Source organism: Mustela nivalis (assembly GCF_964662115.1).
Source record: "Mustela nivalis genome assembly, chromosome: 11".
Taxonomy (NCBI): domain Eukaryota; kingdom Metazoa; phylum Chordata; class Mammalia; order Carnivora; family Mustelidae; genus Mustela; species Mustela nivalis.
Window position 1 is genome coordinate 95981836 of NC_139030.1, and position 20284 is coordinate 96002119.

The 20284-nt window shown below is 45.6% G+C and overlaps 1 protein-coding gene and 1 long non-coding RNA gene across 3 annotated transcripts in view; both read left to right on the forward strand.

Annotated features, from left to right (window-relative positions):
* Positions 1-20284, forward strand: part of PLEKHM3 (pleckstrin homology domain containing M3) — a 1279556-nt gene that overhangs the window by 675522 nt on the left and 583750 nt on the right. The window lies entirely within an intron of this gene.
* On the forward strand, positions 6629-11285 carry LOC309843598. Of its 2 annotated transcripts, XR_014300241.1 has the most exons (4): positions 6632-6699; positions 7098-7171; positions 7419-7662; positions 11135-11285. It is a non-coding gene; the product is annotated as an uncharacterized lncRNA (long non-coding RNA). The 2 variants fall into 2 exon arrangements; XR_014300240.1 differs by lacking the exon at positions 7098-7171 and having other exon boundaries at positions 6629-6699.

The window sequence follows — 20284 nt, forward strand, 5'->3', positions numbered from 1 at the left end:
CGCACAGAGGGAAGACCATGTGAAGACAGGAGAAGACGGCCATCAAGGCAACAGAAAGAAGCCTCGGGAGAAAGCAACACCTTGGTCTTAGACTTCCAGCCTCCAGAACTGTGAGAAAAAACATTTCTGCTGTTTAGGACACAGGGTGTGTGTTGTGATAGCCTGAGCAGGTTAACATACTGGTTGAAGGAGTGGAGAGAGACAGATTTAAAATGGAGAAGCCCAAGTCCTGGGCAGCCCTGAGCTTTATTACGGATGAATGAAGGAAGGAATGCATTCATTCATCCAGCACATACTTTTACTTTAGACGCTGGGATGGTGCACATCACAGCTGGAAGAAACCCTTCCTTTCACTGTTTCCAGTGGAGAAAACAAAGCATACCATGGAGGCTTACTACCTTCTGGCCACCAGCTGCTGGTGCCCTGACTCCGGGAGGCAAGGACAAATCTGGTGATCCACTGATTACTCAACATGTAACAGCGATCACCAAAATGAAGTAACTATTGTCTTTTCATTTTTCCAATGGTCCTAACCTTGCAGATCCAATGGCATCCCTGAGCTTCAAGTTCTCAGCTGGTACAGAGCCCTCATTCAAATTGTGACTGTTCCAAATAGATAAAATATTGAGTGTCTCTTTATTGCTCCTCTCAGCAACGTGCAAGGTCCTGGCCAGCCTCATGCATGGAGTACGGATAGGCCACTCACTCACCGAGCAGCTTTTAAAGGCTGTTTGCAAATGGCTCTGGCAGGTGGGGCCGTGGAGGGGAGGGCCTGCTGTCTTTCCCCCGAGATCATCGAGTGTCTCCGGGTAAAGTACCATCTCGCAGGCTTGAGGAGCCTTTCTTCAGCTTATTTCTCCCTCCTGACTCATGTCTGCTGCCTCATTTGAGTTACTGTACAAACATTTAGCCAAGAAGCCATACCAGGCCCCGTGTTTATTTATGAGCGTCCCAGGAGTTTACAGCTGAGGCACTGAGGCAACCTTCCATGCGGAGCCTTCTGGTCAAATAAGGACAAAGTGAGCCACGCCTTCCACTCTTGGCAGAGAAGCACGTCCGTTAGAGTGCCGTGTGCTGGACGCAGAAGCCTCCAGTATGCTAGGCCATTCTTTCTTGGCTCCCCAGTAACCCCAAAGTTGTGGAGCTGAGAACTAGATGAAAGGGAGTAGAGAATATTGCACAGGGACTAGGGTGCGAGAGGACGGGAGGACTTCTCTTTGTTCCCCTTTCTGGGCTTCCTGCAGGAAGTTGATGGTACCTTCTCCTAGGTCTAAGGCAGAAGTGCTTGGCCATTAGGCAGATCTTGTTAGTCAGCAGGGAGCTTTTTTAGAAAAAACTCTCGAAGGGAGGCAAGCAACAATGTGGTTGGTCGAAGACACGTGTGTCTGTGTGCACGCATATGCGTACACACCTACGAAAGAACCAAAGGATCGGAGCCAGGGCTGCCATCCTGAAGGAATGATCACAGACGAAGTCTACCTCAGCGGGGTGATTTGAAAATTAATGTGGCAGTGACAAGTATTGTCACTTGAAAGGACTCAAGGTGTGCTTACAGCCAGCCAGGAAATTTCCATTTGTTCTGTGTAAGCTCCCCTATTTAGCCTCATGGGGGACACAGAAACCCCTCACAGGAGGAGTTTATGATCCAGTTGAGGGAGAGGGCTACAATTAAGCATAAAACCAACTCTGATGATTGCAGACCAAAGAACGGTGTGAATAGTCAGTGCCGTGGGTAGACTATGGTGACCAGATGAGTGAGTCCCTTCTGGAAGTTCTGATGCTTCACTGTTATTCCATTTGCTTAATAAAAAATGGGCCTAATGTCAAAGCAGTTAGACCTACTGTGTGCAGAGTCGCAGAGAGAGGGTCGGGTGGAGACAGTGTTATCTGTGCCTGTGCATGAAGCCCAGCCTGTCTGTGGAAGGGGCAAATGCTACCTGCTGTGTACTTCAGGAGGTGGTCAGAAGGAGAAAGCAAACAAAATAATGGGCATGATGGGGCTTGGAACGCTCTAAGTGCTTTGTGGCCATTTGAAGACAAGAGGGTAAACAGCCTTCCATTTCCTTCCTATACGTTAGTGCTCTGCAAATATTTGGATGATCTCCATGGGGAGAGCTTTCAAGGAATCCCTCTGGGGTGGGGATGGAGAATGCTTCTTTATAAGATAAATATTTATAGCTAAAATAAAAGAGCAAAAGGAAAAGGAAATAGACTCTAAGCTTCCCATAGATATTTTGTTTTCTCTTGGTCACTTCCTTTTGGGGACATTTCTTCCTGTCCCATCTTCTCTGTCCCCACCCCTCCACCTGCTCCTCTTGTCATGTCTCTAAGAAAATTCCTGCCCCTTCTCTTCCACTTCCAGCTGTCCCCAGGAGTCTAGGACCCTCACTCCAGGGGCTTGGTGAGTTGCAAAGGGCCTGTTCTCCATCTGGTCCTTCAGCATCCGGCCCAGCACTATCTATGGGGTTTCCAAGAGCCTTCCTGACACACATGCTTTCAGAGCTCGGATAACAAGGGCTTTCGACCTCACTCTGCTTCCCACCCTTCTTCCTGGTCCCCTGCCTCCCTCCCGCTGCAGCTCAGGTTTTATCTAGCCAGCATCCTTCAGGAGCACTGGGGACTCCCCGCCATCAAGGGCGGCTGAGAGGCCGCAGGACTTAGCGCGGAGCACAGATCCTTGCCGGCGGCGTGGCTGCAAAGTGAATTGCCTGCGTGTACATCAGGGATCCATTTGTGAAGGATCCTTTTTGGGGGAGGGGTGAGGAGAAGGAGGAGACAGAGGAGGACAAAAGGAGAAAGGTGGATAGCTCGGAACTGCACTTCTTCATTGTTCATTTCCAAATGGGATGGCGAAGCTCTGTCAAGTCCACAGGGGCTGTGTCTGGCATGAGTCAGCAACCAGTGCAATTTACTGCCAGTTGATTAAATTAGCATTTGTTATAAGCCAGAAAGGGGAGGTGGGGCGGGGGGGCTGTTGTGTGCAGGGTTAGATGGAGAATGAAGAAAATCTTCTTCATGCCTTTTGAATTATTTATGGCCTGGAACTTTACATGCTAAAACCTAACCAGACTTGATAGAGAGAGCCTGGGAAGGATTCTCTCTTCCCTTAAAGCCACAGAGCACATGCTTTTGGTCTCCTTGGAGGAGGAGGAGGAGGAGAGTGCTAACAATGACAGACTCCAGCGGAGCAAGCAGATCTCTCCATTTTATTGTGACCTTGAAAACAGCAATGCTGCGCGGAAATCCTGCCTCCGCTAGGCACAGGAAGCTTCAGATTCCTCAGTCACCTTTCGAGCAATGGACATGAATGTGTGAATGCATTCCACTTTGATTCTGCCGAGTGGGAACACGAGATGACTGTCAGATCGGTGGACAAAGGATAGGTCTCTTCGATTCGCCTCTGGCTCCCGGCCAGATGGGAGGCAGACAAAGACTCCGGAGCCTCTGCTTTCCTTCCCCCTCGCCCCTGCGGCTCCCGCCTCCCTCCCGTTCTGTCCCCCTTACAGCCCATTATTTGGATAGAGTCTGCTCACGGCTTTCACATTTTGGGAAATCATGTGTAATTGTTTAGGGTGTAAAAATGAAGTGATTCCATCTCAGAAAGGGGCCCTCCTTAGGGAGATGTGTGCTGCAGAGGAGCGCGAACTCCAGCACCCGGCAAGGTGTGGGGGCTGCAGGGGGGGGAAGCAGCGTGTGTAAGACACCGGGACACTCTGGTGGCTGGGAGTCAGGGTGGCCTGGAGAGCGTCTTTTGTTCTTGGCTCTTCTGACGGCCAGGAGCAGCAGGATAGCCTGCGCGCCCTCCCGGAGGAGCTGCCTCTGCTCATAGCCAAGATTGGAAGCTTTGTCTGTGAGCCCCAGTAAGAAAGCAAACTCCTGAGGTCCTTTTAGACTCATCATCTGCCTCCAAAGCTGCTTCAGGATAAGGCTCCTTCTCTTCGCCTCCACGGTTGCCTGTGGACCACACTGTAATCTAAGCTTTTCACCCAGAGGCGTGTGACTCTGTCTCAGGAAGCACAAGAAGAAAGGAGTGAGGAGAGAGTGGCTGAGTGAGGCAGGACAACAGCAGGTGCAGAGACGGGACTAAAGTCAGACAAAGAGTGGAGACATGTGCTTTGGCAAAAAAGCAAACATCATCCTTTCCTTGCCTTATCATTCCTAGCTCAGTTTGTCCATCAAAAAATATATATACATATACACATACACACATTATATATATATAATGTGTATATGTGTGTGTGTGTGTGTGTGTGTGTGTGTGTGTATACTGAGTCCAAGGCTGACCTTCTAGTAAGAACTGAGTTATTTCTTCCAGTCGCCAGTATAAGTCTTACATTTCTACCTGTGTAAAAGTGAAACAAAGCATGAGGTGTCTGTTGCAGTCCTGGTACATGAGAAATGATCTACATATTTCTAATGGAGAACAGAAGAGATCATAGTGTCAAACTCCAGCATGGGGTTTCCCCTCTGCCCCCATCCCAGCACCAAAAGGGGTTCACGTACCTCAGGCCACCACGGGGAAAGGGCTCGGTTCCTGCAGCCCAGGTCTCACGCTCCAATGCCCACTGGTCCCTTAGCTACACCAAGAAGCAAATTGAGGTCATTTTCATAATTTAGGCAAAACCTCCCTTTCACTCAAATTACTGAGATATTTCAGGCAAATGCAGATTTCAAAAAAGAATTTAAATGGCAGAATTTGAGTTTGGGAACTCATTAAAAAGCAGTGAGACTTCCTGTATTGCACCAATTATAAACAATTTGGAGGAAAAGATAGGTTGCTTTTTCTCTTTTAAAGAAATTATGTAGAAAATTACTCAGGTCTTTGCTTCCTCTTTTCAGATGGTATCTGGACAGGCTGTGTTAAATACAATAACCTCCATTAGGACAGGTTTTAGATGATAAAACTGGGAGAGGAAACCAAGAAGCTCAAACTCTGTCCTCAGGCTTGCCTCCAGCTAGCCTTGCCTCTGATAAATCAGTTCATCTCTCCAGGCACTAATATCTTTTCTTTTTTCCCCCACTGAAATGGAGCCAACCCCCTTTGCCACTTGTCTACTTTATAGGAATGCTCTAAAAATTAATATTCACTGTGAAACCAGGAGAGCCTCAAAGGAATGATCCTATCTCAACACGAAACATTATCTGTTTTGTTTTGCCTGTCACTCTGAGTTGGCATTGATACATTGTTCAGAATCTATCTAAAAATCTCCTTTCTTTTCCTGACCCCCATGACCAATAATGATGGGAAACAGAGTACTGGAATAAATCCAAGAAAGAAATATTTTTGCCTGTCCGTCAACTCAGCCAATAGAGTTTAAAGGGACTACGATCATTTTAAGCGGTTCAATGAACATATAAGCTATGTACTATCAAAGGCACGTCAGGGGCTGCCATTCTTGTCCTTTTTTTGCCCAGGTTTTTTAAGTGTTAAAACTAGTGTGGAGAGGAGGATGGAGATTTGTATCTTTGGGATTTGGGGAGGTGAGTCATCCTGAGGAGCTACATGATTTTACTTACTCAGTGTTTCTAGAATCTATCCTCACCCTTCCCATCCCCAAGACCCTACTCTGAGTCAGGCTCTTATTGTCTCTTGCCTTGATGTCTGAAGCGACCTCGGAACTGGCCTCCTTGATTACAGAGTCACCTGCTAAGCAATTCTCCGCACTGTTGCGAAGGGTCCTTGCAGAAAGCAGGCTTTGCCATGTTGGTGCCTCCATTGTCCAGAAACCACAGTCCAGCCCTCCCCAGGGAAGGGGCTTTCACACTTGGGTTACCTGTGCCTCCAGCTTCAGCTCCCGCCACTCCCTGCCTTGCACATTCCTGTTCCAAATAGCAAACTGCACATGCTTTCCCGACAAGGATGCTGCTACTGTTTACCTTTGGGCTTTGCTCTCGCTGCCCTGCCGCTAGGCATATCTCAGAGCAAGCAGACAAAAACAAACAACAAACAAACAAGGAGCACGCTTAGCTCCTTCTTCATCCTTCAGGGCCCAGATCCCGTGGTGCATCCCGTGTCCGCCTTCCTCCCTGGTCTTGTGTTCTCCTCTGGGGGATGCCTGTCTTCTGAATCCCTCCACCCCCGGCCCCGGGCAAGGCGGCAGCATCAAGCTGGCACGTAAGGTTGCATGGGTCTTGATTATGTACGCATGTCTGCCCACTGAACAGGGAGCTCTCTGAGGAGGGGGCACTTGTCTTTTCCTTCTCTGTATCTTGAGCAGTACCTGGTTCAAGAGGGGATCCAGTAAATAGCTAAATACACCCTTCTGAAGCGGCTTCTATGTGTAAGGCTCTGGGTTAAGCGTTTGGAGAAAGTTTCCAATGCTACGCTGTTCAAAGAGAAAAACTGATAAGTATATCAGTGCATATTTTAGTGAATTCTTCATTTTCCTTTGAATGAATGATCCGGAGTTATGCAAATAATTAGCAGTTGGGGGGAACCCTGTGTCAACAGCGGGCCATCTGGCAGTGTGAAGTCATAGCAGGTTGCTTCTCTTTGCTGCCACCACTCTGGGGCCTGGGGCTTTCTTGTGGCTGTGGCCTTGGGTATAGAGACCTCCCCCTTCTCTGGAGTTCTCTGCCTTGTATTCCGTTGCCATGGTAACAACCCACTTTCATTCTGGACTTCCTTCATGGGAGAGGGGAACCTTTTACTACCATGGCGTAAACGAGGAGGGGTTATTTGAGAAATAAGTTGACAAGGTTCATCACTACCACATTCTATGAGTGCCATAAATCCTGATTTAGTGGTAGGATACTTGTAGGTGTTTGTGGCAGTACTGGAAAATAGATTAGCTATCCAGATATGGGGGGGGGGGGCTTTGTTTAGATATCTATGTGCCTGTTGTGATTCTATTTTTAACATGCAAAGTATTTTTGCTCTCTAAGTATATGAAAAATCTGTTTTCAGTAATTCAGTAATTAAAGAAGAGAGCAAAATTTCTAGAAGAAAAGCAGAGTGCTTTTGCAGGGTGTGGAATGATGGGATAAAGCAAGATACTAACACCTGCCCAGCACTGTCATAGGACGTCTGTTCTAATCTGTTAAGGGATTACGTGGAAACATAGTAATGTATCATTTAAATACTTTATTTGGAATAGAGTCACCTTTGAAAAAAAAATTGCAAGCGACTTTCTTTCTAAACACCTTGATGTATTCCGGCCTGCAAACGCAGGTATGCATTGCAGAGCCCTGCTCACTGTTTGGTGACTACAGAAGTCCCACACAGAGACTCCCTTTGCGCTGAGCAAGATATCTCAGTCTGGCTCTGTGAGTCCAGGCTCACTGTAGCTCAGCCTCTCTTCCCTTTCCTCCCAGGAGAATTGAGATTCTCTTTCTCGTTCAACTACGAGCTTACCCCTGGCCTACGCTGAGTTCCTTTTCACGTTTTACTGAGGCGTCTTCTCTTTTGTGGTTTCCAGCTTTTACTCCCAACACAGATGGAGACCTCTGGTTTACTGAAGAGGCAGGTCTCTGCTGAGTTTCATGGAAAGACATGGTTCTCCGTCTCTTGCCTCCTCCCGTTGCCTGGATGCTTGGGTTCCATTTTGATCAGATATGCCCTGCGACTTCAGCCCATTTGTTTCCCCTTGGAGGAGCCAGACAAGATTCTCGTTTATTCACTTGTAATCAGCTACTGCCATCGCAAAGAGTCACACAGAGCGCGTGAGCATTATTACACCAGGGGCATCGTATGTTCAGGCGTGGGCCCAGGAGGGGTGGGGACTTGGCTGGCAGGCTGATCTGTGACAGAAGTGATCACTAGACAGTTTTCCTGTCAAAAACAAAGGTGATACTTCGCCCGCTAGGCATCATTCTCAGTGGCTGCCCTGAGTGGGCCGCCATATTTAGTTCCTCACGACTCCAGAGGTAGCCGCAGCCAATTGGATTGGTGGGTTGGGGGGGCACGTAAGGGATAGATCCAGTTGGATTTTCTTAAGACTCCCTGAAGTAGTGACCAATGTGAGGTTTCAGTAGCCAATGGGAGGTCTATGCTAAAGGCGTAAGGGAATTGGAACTAGGAGTAAGTAGAAGCTATTGGGCCCAAACGGACAACACTGAGCATACAGAAAGAATAAACTGGCCCGTGGCCAAAAGAGAAGAGTAGACACATGAAAGAAGGGGAAGAGAAATACTAAGAGGGTCAGAGAGAGTTGGAGAGAAAAAAGTAGAAAGAGAAATGTGGAGGGAGCAGAGAAGGAGGTGGGGAGAAGGGTAGAGGAAGGAGGGATGAAGAGAGCCTTGGTCTGTTTCCATTCCATTTGGTTTCCCATGGAATAGGATAGACCAGTACGTAAAGGAACATTCCTTGGAGTTTGCCCATTTTGGTTCAAATCCTGGCTCCTTGCTAGCTTTGTTACCTTGGGCAAGGCATGGAATCTTTTTTTTTCTTTTTTTACTTTGGTCTCCTCATCTGTGCAGTGGGTGCAAGCATGGTATTCACATCAAAGGGATATTGTGAGAAAGAAATAAGAACGTGTAAAGCACTTATCAGGGTGCCTGGCACACTACGTAAGTGTGACGGATTTAGTGAGAAAGCTCTCGGTTTCAACTGAGTGCTTCTCTTACCAGCTCAGGTGGCTCCTGCCATCAGTCACCCCTTGTCCCCAATCTGAGTTGAACACATTTGCGGAATGTCTGCCCCTCATAACCAAAAGCAGCTTAGCTGTAGTACCTCTAGGGGACTTTCCAAATGTTGAATATTCAAAATAGTCCTATTTTCTTTCAAATTTTATAAATTCAGGATAAAAGGAGAAATGGTGTGCCTCGTGGGAACAGAAATAGGCAGAGTGGAAGAGGAGGCTGTCAAAGTGTGTCCGTTGCCCAAACGAGTCCTCTCTAATTTGGGCCGACAGAGTGGAGGGAGTTGCCCCTTTCCTTCCTGTACAGTTACTTCTTGGGGCCCACCCCCACATGGCAATATTTTCTGTGATGGCAGGCTTTCCCCACTACTTCTGTTTGAATAAACATGCTCTCTTTTTGCTTCCCTCCATCATACAGTCTCATTTTCACCTGGAAGCTTATAGCCTTCACACTACTCACCTGGTGTTGTATTGTTCCAAGTGTTTTTACAGGTGCTGGCCACAAAGTTCTGTTTTCAAACACAGAGAGCGAAGCCCATGGAGGTTTTGCATGGTGGTTCACACTGTCCTAGAAATCTAGTCTGTGCTTTTTGCACAGGGAGAGAGACCCTCTCTCTAAGGGAGTCCTGAAAGCCTGTGCTTTCTACTCCCTTTTTGGCATGCTGGCGGGACCAGCTTGCTAACTAAAGCTGCCTGTCCAAAGTAGTGCAGACTTGGTGATCTATCTGAAATTTATTGTCTCAGAATTCTGAGTAGAAGTCTAAAATCGAGATGTCGCTTCCTTGGGCCATGGAGGCTGTGAGGGAGAGTTTGTGTTTACCTGGCTCCCAGCTTCCTGTGGTTTGTCAACCACCTTCCGTGTTCCTTGGTTTCTGCTCCATCACCCTGATCTCTGTCTTCATTTCCACATGGTGGTCTCCCTGGGTGTGTGTGTCTCTGTGCCCTCTTTTTCTAAGTCACCAGTCATATTGAGTTAGGACCCACTTTGATGGCCTCATTTAACCCCATTACCTCTATAAAGACTCTATCTCTAAATTAGATTGCATCCTCAGGTTCTGGGGTTAGGACTCCAACATAACTCATTTGTTGGCACACTACAACTCATAACACTGATAGGTCTGATGAGTGTGGACTGATCTGGCTCTTGGGGTTGACAGGTTGGTGTTAGGGCATATTGCTGGTTTGCTGGTAGTGGGGTACTTGGGAAGCAAGCCCAGTGACTATAGCAATTGTAAATTATACCCTCATTGCTTAATACTTTCTTGGCTTTTTAATTTCATACTCGCTTGGTTTCTCTATACTGTCTTTTCTTAGAATCTTCAGTTGGACCCCTAAGTGTTGGTTGGACCCAGGTCATGCACTTTGACTCTTCTTTTCCATTTACATCTTTGTCAGCGCTGTGGCTTTAAATATCATCATTAGTTTAATGTCTCTTAAATTCATACCTTTATTTCTTAAGTCCTGTTCCATCTTCTGAAATCCACACTCAAATATTTACATATATATTGTCTTGTACTCATATTCCTTTAGATGTTTAAGAGGCATCTCAAACTTCTAATGTCCAGCACTGAAATCTTGATATTCTTCCATAAATATGCTCTTTCCCTTGCATTCTCTGTCTTGGTAAATGGCATCCCTGTGGCTAGTCAAGTCCTAAAAATCCTTCTTGGATTTCTTTGCTTTCCTCCCTTTATTCAATCCAGTGCAAATCTGTGGATTGTTTCCTTGGGATCTCTGTAGCACCTGTTTACCTCTCACAGTCCCTGTGGCTCCCATGGTGCTCCAGGACTCCCCATCTCTCACCTGCATGACTACAATAGCCTCCAAAATGATGTCCGTTCCTGTGTTCCTGTTAGAATACCGTTCCAGATGGTTCAGACTCATGGAGGTCATATCCTCTTCCTTCTTTGCTTTAAATTCTCCACTGGTTCCACATTGAATGGAGAAGAAAATACAAGCTCTTTACTTTGACATAGTATCCCACAATGGTGGGGTCTTTGTCTATCACTCCCCTAATCCCTGCATAAAGTCCTCCAAGGCCATTCCTTCCTGAGGGTTCTCACTAGCTCTGCCCTCTTTCTAGAGAGCTCTTCTTTCAGATGTTCAGTTGACTTTACTCCTTTACAAGTCATTTATGTCTCAGCTCAAACTTTATCTCCCAGAGAGGCCCTCTCTGACCACTCAAAATAAAGCAGACACCACCCCCCTCACCATTTATTTCCTGATTAATTTTAATCCTAGAATTTATCACTGCCTGCCATCTTTTTATTCATTCACTGCCTGTCTCCTCCCATTAGAATAGAAGCTGTATAACACTAGGTACATTGTCCTACTTACCTATTTTATATTCTTAGGGCCTGAAGCAGTGTCATGCACAATTTAAGCATCACTGCAAATTTGTCAAATGAAAGAATAGAGATTCTGCGTGCAAAAGGGGAATGGAACCTACGGTTAGAATGTGTACCATGTGTCAAGCATGGTTCAAGCCTTTACTGCCAGGGTTCATTTTGATACTCATGAAATCCTTTAAGTTATCTGTTCTTTCCATTTGACAGATGAAGAAAATGAGGCTTTGACAGACTACATAAGGAAGCTGATTCAACAGCTCATAAATTACAGAGCTGAAGTTCTAACTGGTTCCTACATACCTTCTACCAAAACATAAGCTGGAGGTGATAAGTATATAATTTAACCAATGTTTTAGAAATAAAAGAGTAAGCAAGTGATTGAAAATTATTAAGAACAATTTGGTTCTGGGTCAACTAAAGAAGATACTTTTTGACCTAATCTTTCTACAGCTGGAAACTTTAATTGAAGGATTAAAGATTTGCACAGTAGAAGGTGTGCTTATGGCAGATAATCTGAAATAGAAGTTTTGAATTTTAATGAAAGGAAACTTACTAAAAGGAAAAAAAAAACCAGTGGGCTATTTTTATTATTATACTGTTTTGGGATTCAGGACTAAGAGGCATAGTGTAATTTATGACTGGTGGTGGCAGTTGGGGTGGGGTGGAGGGAACATGAGTGGTTTTCCCGACATGCTCGGTGCCTGATAAAGGACCACTTGGGCACAGCGCTATGGTAGGTGCTCCAGAATATTTTTTGAGTGAATGAAGGGGGAGAATTAAGATATGCAAGTCTATGTAAACTCTTTTTCCCTCCTCCCGTGTGGTCTTCACAATGAGCAAAGTGTAGAATGGGGAGCCTTCAAGGGGTTAGGTGGCTAGAAAGAAGTTAAGAGACTTCACCAGGATGTGTAGGCAAACCCCTGTGGCTCACAATGTGGAACACTCTCCTCCCCCTTCCTCGTGTCCACTTCCCATCACCTGCATGCTCATTATCCCTCTTATGCCTGTGAGGGAGTGAAGACATGATGTGTTACTTTGCACACATTACCGACTCTCTCCTATTATACTCTAATGACCCAGCATCCATCTTTTTTTAGTTGTGGTTATTTTTTGGGAAAGCTTGATTTAATTCATGATGTAGTGCATTCTTGGTGATAATGAGCTATGAAGAATGGGGTCCTGCTATAATTTATTTCAGTAGATTCCAAATTACTGTATAGAAATACCAGGGATAATCTCATGAATAGAAGAAGTAAAGGAGGAATTTATGGAATCTTTACATTTCCTAAGGAAATAATTCAAGTACCAGAAGAAGAAACTGAATTTAGGTAATCAAAAATCAAGGTTTTCAAAAAAAAAAAAAAAAAGTTGTTTGCAAGATCTGAAATAGGCATGTGGAATGCTATAAAAAGTGGGAAGGGTGCCAGTTTACGGGGAGCCAGTAGCATGAACGGATGCACTGTTTGCGGATAAAATTATCCAGGTCAAAACAAAGTAGGTGATTCAATTTACAAAGGACATAAAAGACAATAGAAAAAGATCCTTTATATACCCAACAGAAAAGCACCAGGGGAAGCTCCACTTCTTGATTAGACGTGGAGATGTCAGGGTAGATAACACCAGAGGCATGTTTTAATGGAATGCTGTGCTAACATCGGATTGAAGGCCCCGTTTCCCCAGGCAGCAGACTCTGCAGTGGATATTTGCATGTAGGTGATTTGGGGGCAGTGCTGTGGGAGCAGCCCCTGTTGGGGATGGGGTGGGATTGAGTTGCGATGCACCTGCAACAGAGGCCTCATTGGGTCCCACCTGGGGCTCTGGAGCTGGAATGGCCTTTCAGAGATGTCCCAAACTGGGGGGAGGGGGCTTTGGTACTCCTATATTGACCAATTAATTAGATGTCTGTTGCTCCCAGAGGGGTTATATCCTAGAGCAAGGCCGTTCCCTTCAGTCATTCCTGGGGAGGGACTCGGCTGTGATCTACCAACAGCTAACACCTTTGGCAGTTGGGGGAAGGGAGGGTTCAGTCTTGAAGGGTGGGGCCTTCACAAGCACCATAGTATCTAGTCTTCTGGAACCTGCACTGGGTGCTTGAAAAGAAAAAAAGACGGTAGATTGTTGCTTAACGTAGGATATATGTGTTTTCAAAGATTTTATTTTTCAGTACTCTCTACTTAGTGTGGGGCTGAGGCTCAGAATCCAAGATCAAGAGTGACATGCTCTACCAAATGAGCCTGCGAGGCAGACCTACTAAAGGTATTTTCTGAGTGTGATTTTCTGGTGACCATCCACTTTTCTCTGGGCCACTACAACAGCCTTACTACACCTTTCTCTCTCACTTGCTTGCCTGGCCCCCTTTAGACTACAGGTTGAACAGTCTGGAAACATAAACCCAGTCCTCTCCTATCTCTGCTTAATATCCTTCCATGATTTCCTATCTTACATATTATAAAATCCCAACCCTCTGGCATGCCCTTTAAGTGGGATGACCATACAACTTATTGTATGACCCAGGACACTTTTGAGAGTGAAAGGAGGCCCTATTGATAATTCCACAGGGACAAGGGTCAAACCAGGATGTTTTTTGGCAAACTGGAAAACAAACTGGAATGGAGTTTCACCTTACCTGTAAGGCTCCTGAAAATAGGATCACCCTTTTCCTTCACGTCACCCTCTTTCCAAAGTTCACCCCTATTTGCCTTCCATTAGGTGCTGACCAAATGAAGCTCTGTCTTACCCCAGAGCCCTTAGATTCGTCACTTCCTTCAACCTACTTTTTAAGGCTGTCCCTTCTGTTATACTCTTCAGAGCTCAGCTTAAAATTTTCCCATTCAGAGAGGCCTTCCCATTTATTTCCCGTCACGTACTTGTTTATTTTATCCATAGTCCTAACTACGATCTGAAATTATAGTCACTAGATTTTAAGCTCTGTAAGGACGTGAATCTGCTATCTTGCATACCAATGTATCCCCAGTGATTAGCCCAATGCTAGTCCATACATGTTTGGTAGTCAATAAATACAAAGAAGTGAACGAAGGAAGAGCTTCTGAAACAGAAGTGTGTGTGTGTGTGTGTGTGTGTGTGTGTGTGTGTATGTATTCAGTGAAATGCCCCAAGACCAGAAAGGACAAACACATCATCACCTACACTGGGAATTGTAGATGTGACTGCTGACCCTGGAAATGTGGACATAGACGAATGCAAAACATTAAACAATCAATTTGCAAACACCTAGAGATCACAGGCTGCTGGATAATAACCAGCAGTTTAGCGATGAGGAGATATTGTCAGAACAATCTAATTTCCTTTTAAGACAGAGGGACCTTCATCAAAAGCATTTATTAAGTGTCTGCAAACAGCCAGGAGAAGCCTGTCAGAGGTGGAGGGGCTTGTATTAATCTGTGAAGCATCAGATTTAATATGTGTCTTGACTTCAGCGAAAATCTGATTTTACTTCTGTGATAATTTCCTTTCACAGGCCAAACAAATAGGAGTTACTTATAGTAGGAAGTGGTACCAGAAAGTTACAGGGTTTTACTAGAAGAATTACTAAAGCCTTTCAAAGTTGAAAAAACCCTAATGATTATAGGTGGAATCATTTTAAAAGGTGAGAAAAGATGGTCTTTTTGCTCAGGGCCCCTGAGGTTGACTTTTCAGTGCTCTAACTCCTAACACTTGACTGTCCTGGAAAGCAAACTCGCACTCAGAGTAGCAGGTGATTTGTTGTAGGTGCATTTGGAATGGTGACCAGATGCCCTCCTCCGAGAGAAGGTCTAAATGACCTACCAGAAGTACAAACTTTAATATTCATTCACACACTAGCATCAGGGTTAGAATAGCAGAGTCAAAGTCATACCTTTTAGGGATCAAAAAGTCAACATGAATGCTCCCAGATATTAGTGCTAGGTGTTATGACCTTGACTTTTCGACATAGACAACATTTTGGGCCAAGCTGACCCAGACTCATCCTGGCATTCAGCCATATAGATCTCGCATATGTGTGAATCGAATACAAAGCAGCTGAAAAATCCCAGAAGAAACACTTAACAAAATCTTAAATGTAAGGTCCTGGGAAAGGGGACCATTAAACATAGATTAGGGTTATGACTAGTCCCAACTATAGGGATAGGGAGGCCACCAGGAAGGTCTCATCAGCCAATGAGAAATCCACATCAAAGAAGTTCCTAGTAGTACCAGGAAACTGGCTGTCGAGCAGCACCCCATCCTAGAAAGACTTAAGAGCAAGGCAGGATCCTCCCCCTGAGAACTCTCACTTTGGAGAACGTTGAGTAAATGCCTCACACCTGTTCACAGGCAGATAAGGTGGTGGTACCCTGGTTGTTAGAGGAATCCATGAACAGGACCGGTGATAGGAGGTCCAATGGGATTTGAAATTCCTCCATGTACTTAACATTTATAAGAATTGATTTGTGGGTGGGTTCTGGCGTGGGTGCTGGGATATGGTGCACACAAGATGGGTCCCGTCTTTGTTTTCACGAAACTTAAGAGTTTCCAGAGACTGCAGATGGATTCACCTGACATCTCTTTATATTTCTGGCCCCTTGGAGAACTGTGGAATTTGAGGAATAACTGAACCTAGGAGAACAGGGATTCAGAGGGGTGACGGCAGCTTGTATTAAGTCATCCAACTATCCAGTGACAGAAGCCTGATTGAACAGAGAGCCTAGAAAATAATTTTACGATCCATTATATGTTTTGTAAATAGATGGGTGTATTATTGTCCTGAAGAGAGCACAGGGCATTTGAATGTTTGCCAACTTCAATGATTGTGGGAAGGTTCCTGTCCTCTGTCTCAGTCAGGAGCATTAGAAATCAGTGATTATAACCTGCTTTCTGTCTATTCTGCCCTCTTGATTTTGGTGTCACCATATGTTCCTCCTCATTCACCCCTTCCTTTACTTGGTGTTCATTCTCGGTCTGTTCTGTTGGCACCTTCTCAGCTGCCTAGCCCATAAATGTGGGTGTGGCTCTATCTTTGAGCACACTTCTTTTCTAATCACTGTCCTCAGATGACTTTGTCTGGTCTGAGACTTGTGGCATCGGCGTGCCAGTGACCCCAACTTATTCCTTCAGTGCTGACCCCTCCCCAGGACTTCAGGCACACACATGACCTGAAGGACAGATATTCCCTGTCCTAAGGGACAGATATCCCAGACTCGAGCTGTTGAGTCCTCAGCCCTGCCCCCACCCCTTGATGTCTTCCATCTTGGTTCATCCAGTGACTGAACAAAAGACCTAGACACTATTCTCCTCTCTCCTTTAACTCCCGCATCCAACTCATTCCAAGTCCTGTTACTTCTTCCCCTAAACCATACTTCTCTTAATCTCTATTACTATAACTCTGGCCAAGATAAATTATTGCAGGAGCTTAACTGATTCTCTTATTCCACTTTTGGCCCTTGATAACTATTCTATGTCTGTCAGATGGAAGGGTTCATTCAAACATTGAACAGATTATGTTACTCTTGTTTTAAAAGTGATGATAACTTGCTTAGTGCCTTTGGCATAGAATCCAAATTCTTCTCCTGGCTTAAAAGCCCTACCTACTCTGTACCCCCTCCCACCGCTAAATGTTTCTTTAATAAGAAAGGTTTCCCTGGCCATGAAGCTAAAGTAACACCCAGTCACTCTTTATCACATGTTCTTTTAGATGGTCTGTATGATATGTACTAGTAGCTGATGCTTTTGTTATTTACTTATGCATTTATTTATTTGTGGTTTGTCTTCCCCCATTGGAATGCAAACTCTAAGAGAGCAGGAACGTTGCATCCCCAGGATCTGGAAATTTTTACAGGTCTGGAACCTGTTCTATGGCAGAAGTTCAACCAACATCTGTGGAATGAATGAGGACGAATGTCTGAAGGTCCTGGTACACCATCCTATCAAGCTGTGGCCTCTGCCTGCATTGAGTAAGTCTGTCAGTTGGCTCTTGCTGTGTTACAAGTTATCCCAAAAATTAATGAGTTACTATGCAAGAATTACTATGGTTTTTAAGCCTACAGGTCAGCTGGACAGCGATGCTAACTTGGGCTGGGTTTGGTCGATCTTGGTTCAGCTCACATGGATCTGTGATCACCTGGGAGGGTGGCCCAAGGTTGCTGGGTCTAGGAAAGCCTTGCTCAGAAGTCTGGCAGTTGCTTGGTTGTCAGTGAGAGTGACAGGGGGACTGGGCCATACGTCTCGTTCATCCAACTGTGCAGCTTCTTCATGTGGTCATCATCTTTAAGAGAAGAGCAGAAGGGCTCAGGGCTTCTAGAGGCTGAGGCTTAGTACTGGTATGCCGTCACTTACAACAGATTCTGTGGGTCAGGGTGGGTCACAAGGCGGCCTGGATTTAGAGGAAATGCAAAGTTGTGCTGCGAAAGGCATGGCTTTAGGGAAGGGTAAAGAATTGGGGGCATTTTTGTAGTCAATCTACCACATTAAGGATGACAACAAAAGTGGCCATGGCAAAAAGCCATATCTGCCTTTCCAGACAAGCACAGGAAGTGCATGTATAAGGCCCAGAAGTACCTTTCCATCAGTCCACAGGCAGAGGGTGGGTCACAAGATCTGGCATGTCCCAAGTCGCATAGCTGTGGTCACTGGAGTGGCAGGAATTCGCCTCTGGGTGCTCCGCTGTCTACAGAGATGTGCAGACTCCTCTGTAGCCAATGGAAGCTGCAGGACTCTGGTCCTTCCTGATTTTCTCTCACTGTCATGGGGCCAGCACCTAATTCCATGGTTCATGTGGGGCAGGGCCTAGGAAGGTACTAATGCAGGAGGAAATGAGCACTTGGGCTACATATAGTACCAGTTGGGTCCCAACTTGCACACATCTGATGAAAAATAGTATTAAATTAAAGAGTGATTTTTTTTTTTTTTTTTTTTTTTAAGGAAAGGGAGATAAAACTCAAATGACTCGGAATGAAAAGGCCTTGACACAGGCATCTTAAGGGAACTCCTTAAAAAGAGTAAACCAGTATGCTCAGCTTTGCCCTTGCCTTCTGAGCATAGCAGTTATGTCTGCATCCTAAGATATTCAAGGCCAAAGCAAAAAGAGAAAGTGTTTGTTCCAACAGATAAGTTCTTTCTCAAAAAAGGTATATGTTGTCCTGAGTGTTGAAGTTATTCACAACACCTAGATGATCTGGAACTTGCCATTGAATCCCAGAATTCAGAAACCAACTCGAAGGGATTAACAACTTGTTTCAGGTCCCTTACTTAGTGGACAAGAGCTCCCCTGTCCTGGCTCCCTGTCTGATTCTTCTCTCACCTTCCCAGTTGCCAGCTCAGGTTCAAGTTCTTTCTCCCCACTCAGATGCAGATGATTGTGTTTGATTTGAACATATCGATTCCAAGCAGGTGAGAGTGGATGTAACCATTCAGCTAGACAAATATTTAGATCAGTGAAATGTCCTTTGGAATTACCAGAGCCAAATGTTTCCTTTTCCCAACCATTTCACTCGGCTACTTACCTCCCCAGCATAAAAGATTCAAATTCTTTCGAAATTTCATCTATTAAGAAAACACTTCTAGGCTATAGCTACATGATATCTCCACTGGGAGCCTTGTTCCTCTCCATACTCTGAGCAAATCGAATCTGAAACAGATTGAAATGACTCAGCAGCAGGACTCGGGTCTCTATGTTTACCTACTTATTTGGTCCACCAAACTTTAAGGCCCTCTTGCAGTCCAGCATAGAAAGAAAAAAAGGGAAAAAAAAAAGTCAATGACTCCATCCTACTGTATTTGAAACTCTTCTTGCTTCCCACAGACACATTCCTAAAGGCACCAGTCATGGATGAAGAACTCCACTGGGGTCAGAGTTGGATCCCACTAGACTGTTTGGGACATGTGGGTGAAGCAGCAGAAACACAGTGTTCTCAAAACCTCTCCTTTGTGATTCATGGCTCTCCACCCTGAGCTGCGGGACATGCCCAAATCTGCCACAGAAGGAAACAGACTGTGAGTTTAGAGGGGCAGGGAGGAAACCAGAGGCATGTCTGGGATGATTAGGCGCATGAAAAGAACACTCTGGGCAGCTTTGTTTGTCCTCCTCTGTGGCTAGAGAAGCATAAAGTACAAAAGACAGTATTGGAATGTGGCGGATGACTCATAAGGCTCACGTTAGAAGCACGTGTCAGTAAAGTCTTCCTGTCATCTTCACTGGAGCAAGGGAAGGCTTTTGATGGCAGAGGTGGCTTTCATAATGGAATGAAGGGGCCAGTGTGGGCATAGTGGTTATGAACCTCTTCCTATTTCTCTGTATGGAGAGAACCCACTTTTCTGGAACAATGGAAGCTCTGGTGCTTGATGGTGCCAACGTTACTGACCTCTGATGTGGGACAGAACCAGTACAACTGGTTCTTGTAGATCAGATAACACCTGACACCCTTTAAAAGGGACTAGAATATTTGCTACACTGGCATAATGAAAAGATACCTCAGCTTTACTAGCCAATATGCAAAAATAAGGTCCAATTATATCTGGTACTCACATCTCCACCAACTCCACATTACAATTTTGCAAAGCTCTCCTCCAACCTCTGCACCTTTCACTAAAATACACACCTATGAGTGCCTAAGGAGCATCTTCATGGGCCCGCACATCAGCCCAAGTCTCTGATGTGTGGTGTTGAGGGGGGGGGCTCTCTCCTGGACTTGATGACCTGGTTGTCCTCTGCCACAGCACCCGCCACTCCTCAACTGCACAGGCCTTGATAACTTGACAACTTGGTAGGCTTTGATAACAAGGAGGAGAACCCTTCCCCTCCCACGATATGGCCAGCAGCAAGGGATCCTACAGCAGAGTTGCTTCCATCCTGGTCTATGGTAGGGTGTAATAAGATGGCCCTGCATTTCACACATTTGCTCCTTTCTCTCCCTAGCATATGCATGTGGAGCAGTTGGGATGGGGACACCCAAATCCCTGCCACCAGCTTGAGTCAGAATCACGACTTCCCTCAAATTTTTAGGACCTGCTGCTGAGTCTGGTTTATACTTCAGGCTCTTCCCATCACGGTGTGGCCTTTTTCAGGTGCCCTGCCTTCCCGCCAGGCAAAGTGACTGGGGCTGCCTTCCCTTCCCCCCTCTTTCCCATTCCATCTACATTTGGATCCCAGTGGTACACAGAAATCACATGCTCCCTGCAGGTCCCCTCAGCCCCTGGGTTCATCAGTGGAGGTAAACAGCAGCGGGGAGGGGGGTTTTGCCTAGTCGCATTTGCGAGTCATACGCAGACCTCGTTCCAGTGCACTGGAGACTTTTATCATTGCTGCCGTTTCTGTCTGTTGCTTTGTCAGCGGCTTCCTGGTGTCTGAGTCACTGTACTCCCAGGGCCACCACGCTTGGCTCA